The sequence below is a fragment of the Gymnoscopelus microlampas genome (genome assembly GCF_963454915.1).
Source record: "Gymnoscopelus microlampas genome assembly, chromosome: 17".
NCBI lineage: Eukaryota > Metazoa > Chordata > Actinopteri > Myctophiformes > Myctophidae > Gymnoscopelus > Gymnoscopelus microlampas.
In genome coordinates this window covers 37,855,394-37,860,658 of record NC_139954.1, presented here as the reverse complement: position 1 = coordinate 37,860,658, position 5,265 = coordinate 37,855,394, and the positions used below count along the sequence as shown (strand labels likewise).

Here is a 5,265-nt window from a genome sequence, read left to right as displayed (position 1 = left end):
AGAGAGAGAGAGAGAGAGAGAGAGAGAGAGAGAGAGAGAGAGAGAGAGAGAGAGAGAGAGAGAAACAGAGAGAGAGAGAAATATCACCATACTTCCAAATTCCACAGATTCCAAGCTTCAGTGATCTTCTGGTGCACCATGGCCGTGTCATTACTCTCTCTCTCTCCCTGTCTATGTTTTGGCGTGTGTGTGTGTGTGTGTGTGTGGGTGTGCGTGTGCGCGCGCGCATGCGCTAAACCACATGGCCCGAGGGAACTTCATCATTTGCACAGCTTGAGACACTTTACGATGTATAAATGCAGCTGTAATGTCATTACGATGACTATCTACAGTATCTATCTATCTGTCTATCTATCCATTTACAGTGTGTGTGTGCGTGCGTGTGTGCGTGACTGTGTGTGTGTGTGTCTGTCTGTCTGTCATTCTAAAGCAGGGGTAGGCAATTGAGATAAGCCTAGGGCCAATATCACTCCCAGACATTCCATCGCGGGCCGGGCCTCCCCGCGAACATGCACGCGCGCGCAGCGCGCGTGCGTGCACAACACGCGCCCGCGCGCGAAGCGCGCGGGCGCAAAATTTTTCGGGTCTAATTCGGGTCTAACTCGGTCTAATTCGGGTCTAATTTGGGTCTAATTCGGTTCTGTTTGACCAATATAAATCAACATTTTTTCCGGTTTAAATATCAGCACAGGCGATTTTTCTGGTGATTTTTTTTTTCTTCTCCATTTTCCTCTAATCTAGCTATAAAATGTTATAAATCCTTTAAAATGCATCGTGTTTATGAGTGCATGATTTCAAAAGTGGGTTCAAAATCAAAAAATATTTTTCTAAAAAAAATTTTTTTTTTTTTTTTCAAATTTTTTTTTTTCTCAAAATTATCTCACGGGCCAGATATTATTTCTGGGGGGCCAATTTCGGCCCGCGGGCCGCCTATTGCCGACCCCTGTTCTAAAGTATCTATCTGGGAATAATTGCAGATGGTACAATACGCAGAGAGAGAGAGAGATGAAGTGATATGGGCGAGGGAGGGAGGATGTAGGCAACGGGGAACGAGGGGGGGGGTTTAGAGGGAGGGAGAAGATGGAAAGATGAAAGAGAGGGAGAGACGGGAAGAGGGAGCAGCGAGTGAGCGAGCGAGGCTGGCTGGTCGGGGGGCTTTTAACAGGGCCAGTGGGTCAGATAACGCCTCTCTGATGGAGAGAGAGAGAGAGAGAGAGAGAGAGAAACCTGATCATATGATCCTCTCTCACTCTCGCTCTCTCCCTCTCTGACTGTCTCCCTGGTGGAGCCAGTGAGTCTTGTGCTGAAGCATGCAGCTGTCTGTCTGTCTGTCTCTGTTGGGCTGTCTGTGTGTCTCTGTGCCAGTCAGCAATTCTGTCACAGAGACTGACACAGGTTGTGTGACACATGACTCCGTCACTGTGACACAAGTAAACGCAACGGGAAGCGCAGTACACCCGCAAGTGTTAATGTATCCATGTGGCCCCGTTTTATACTTCGCCCAATGGCGACGTGTAGCGATTACAGCCGTCGTTCTACATGCTCATCTTTATTTATTTTTTTTACAACACTCACCTATAATGACTTGTCCAAAAAGTCACATTTTCTATTAACTCATTGACTGCCTATGACGAGATTTCTCGTCATTTTTCTCCATGGGTCACACCGCGAGATGACGAGATTCTCATCATGTGTGTTTTCTGTGGTTGTGCCTGTGAATGACCCCAGGAATCACCCAAGAAGAGTACACCCAAAAATCAAGTGATCACAACAAAATGAAGCTGGATTTATAAAAGTCGTTTTTCTTTCTGTTGTTTTTTGCGAAAACAAGCCACATTCAACTGCCCATAACTATGGAATGGATTAACCCGACGGCACGCTTTCCCCCCCACCCCCGATTCTCCGAGACCCCCCTACATCTTTTGAGGCGATCGCCGGGGTGGATCGCAGTGAAAAATAATATTGTATGTAGTATCATGTGAAAAATGGAGGGACGAGGGGTACAGTGGAAAAAGGATGCTGAAAATGGTACTGCCGGGTAAGAGGAGAAGATGGAAGGCCAAAGAGGGAGGTTTATGGATGTGGTTAGAGACGACATGCAGGTGGCAGAGTCAACCGAGGAAGACGCAGAAAACAGAACCAGACGGAAACCGATGATCCGCTGTGGCGAACCCCGATGGGATTTAGCCGAAAGAAAAAAGATTTAATGCAGTGTATATGTTGCTTTGCTCTCACAATGACATGTAAGTATGAGGAGTGGTGTACTTCAGCTTCAGTGCACAGGGTTATACGTCTCATTGCATTTTGTAAATCCAATAAAAACCACACTGTGCCGGTGCCAGGAGTGTGACGTTACATTACTGAGCGAGCATCGCGCTAATCTCCTAGTTCATTCTTCGTCTGTTCCGTCTCGCGGTGGAACCAAGATGACGGCGATGGTGCCACAATGTCATTTTATTTATTTTGCTCATTTTATGTGCGAGCCCAGTGCAATCTCCCAAATGTTACACGCTTATATCCCGTTGCCTCAGTGCATTACAGCTGTAGGCAGTGGTTCCACTGTGAAGAATATGATAGATAACTTATTGTGACAAAACAATAATAGGGAGAAGGTGATTGTTTGCCCAAAATGGTGAGAGAGAAAGAGAGGGTGAAGGAGAGAGGGAGGGGGAGAGACCGGGAACGCATCTCATTTTAAGATTTCTTTGGCTATTCAAAAATAGCAGATATACAAGCTCATGGCGCGGCACCAAGTGTCGTGCTATGATCGTGTAGATCTGCTATTTTTGAAAAATCTTGAAATTGTGTGCAAATCCTTGAAATATTTATTTTTAAAGCGAACATTTGTAAATCTTTGCTTCTGGGGGGGGGGGGGTCCCTGGAATAAAACATTTTGAGATGGGGGTCCGCGGCCAAATACATATCTAAAAATGTTTTCTAGAGGGAGGGAGGGGGAGAGACAGAGACAGAGACACAGAGAGAAAGACACGAAAGACAAGAGTATGGAAGATGATGTCGAGGGATACAGAGAAGACGTGAGGAGACGTGAGGAGATCAGAATAGGTAAGAGGGAAGGTGATGAGGAAACGAGACATGGTGAGAGGAGAGGAGCGGAGGGGCAGCCTGTTGTGTCCGTCTGTCTGTCCGTGTGTTTACAGATGGAGCTAGCAGATGGCCCCTGGCCACCACAGTACGGACCACTTCCCTTCCAATCAGTCGTCTGGCCCGGGGTGAAGCCCTCACAGCCGTAGATAAATCCCCCGGCAAATCCTGGCACGACATGATTACACACAAGCACACACACGCGCGTGCCCACGTAGCAACTTGATTGGTAGGGTTGCTCACAGACACATCAATTGGTATCGTTACAATACACGCACACAAATACATATACTAGTATGTACATCCACACACCAAGAACCCAAGTACACACGCACACACACACACACACACACACACACACACACACACACACACACACACACACACACACACACACACACACACACACACACACACACACACACACACACACACACACACACACACACACACACACACACACACACACACACACACACACACAAAATCTCTCTCTGACTTGTATCTCTTATTTCAATGTCTTTTTATGTTTGTATTTCAAATGCTGCCATTTTGGCCAGGTCTTGAAAAAGAGATAATTGAACTAAAATAAAGGTTAAATAATAAAACAAATCTTTCTCTCTCTCACGCACGCACGCACGCATGCACGCATGCACAGGCGCATATGGAAAACAGGTTGCAATACTGTAGCCTGGTCTAATAACTCCTAAGTGACCTTTGGATCGTGACAGCACACGGGACACAGTAGGTCCGTAGCCTAGGGGACGTAACAGGGCTTAGCCGCATTGAATAGTTGGGAAGGGTCACTCAGCCAATAATAACTCCAATAATAAAGTATGTTTCTTTATTGAGACAGGAGAGCTGAGAGAGGGACACTACAGTATGGCAGTGGTTCTCAAAGTGGGGTCCGGGGACCCCCAAGGGTCCTTGAGGGGGTTCCAGGGGGTCCCCAGCCAAATTAATAGTTAGGAGCCAAATTGGCCCTTATATGTCTGTAACTCTGAGAGTGTACAAACGGAACCAAATGGACCCTAACGGGTCCATTTGGTTCAGTTTGTACACTCTCAGAGTTAAATTAACACGACAGATGATGGTGGGTAACCGGAAGGCTCACCCCAAAACACGCTCTGATACAGTGTAGATTGTGGGTCCCCAAGATCAAAATGGTATCAACTATCAAATGGCATGGCCGAATGGATATCAAACTTGACAGACACGCAAAAAAGTTTGAGAACCAGTCCTGTAAGGAAATACTTACACCCAGAAAATAGGTAGCACTAGTCTAGTGGTGCAACAGTTAATCCAACTAGTTTCTGATTTAAACCATCATACAAAATAATCAATTTGAATGAAAAAACGATCCATCTTCAAAAGTACCTAAAATAGCTGATGTTCTGCCTGTGCCAGCTCAGTGGCCTTGTGGTTGGAGAGTGTCCACCCTGAGACTGGGAGGTCGGAGTTCGGTCCCCGGCCGGGTCATACCAAAGACTCGTACCCAATGCCTTCCTGCTTTACACTCAGCATCAAGGCTTGGATTGGGGGTAATTCCCTTTGACATACTAGTGTCATGTCCAGGCCAGGGGGGTACTTGAACATCAGGCTGACAGAAACAGGAGACAGGCTCCTGCCCTATGTGCCACATGGCTCGGCAAGGCTTACTTACTTACTTGCATACTGCCTGTACTGTGCATGTGCATTCTATAACCTTTCTGCATTTTGGTGTTTCACCTTCAAGACAGAAACAGAAGGTACACAGGCTCTTCCAGAGCCGAGCATCTTCAAAGGGCATTGGTTTTAATGAGGTCACACTTTGTCTCAAGACCTTTAAGGAGCTTTCACATGACAAGAATCTAGCCATGGAAAGCGGGAGCAACATTAGCTAGGTCAAAGTCCGAGTGGCGACTCTGTGTATCGTTGCAGGTGAAGCCTGACTATATTTTGTATGAAAATAACAGCTTTTTTGAATAGCGAACGCTAAAATCTAAAATGAGACAGATGCATGTTTTAATGGGTTCAATGCATTGCAAGGAACTTCACAAAACTTTACCAACAACACCTTTGAAGAATAGTTTCTTTCTCAAGTGTCATCCACACATCATTTTAACGCCTTTGTAAGACAGGTAATTATGAATTTTTCAGATATGTTTTTTGCTAATACACAAA

General features: G+C 45.9%; 1 protein-coding gene across 2 annotated transcripts in view; it reads right to left on the bottom strand.

The window, feature by feature from the left end:
* LOC311064503 (E3 ubiquitin-protein ligase SH3RF3-like) overlaps window positions 1–5,265 on the bottom strand; it is a 143,875-nt gene that overhangs the window by 99,820 nt on the left and 38,790 nt on the right. The window lies entirely within an intron of this gene.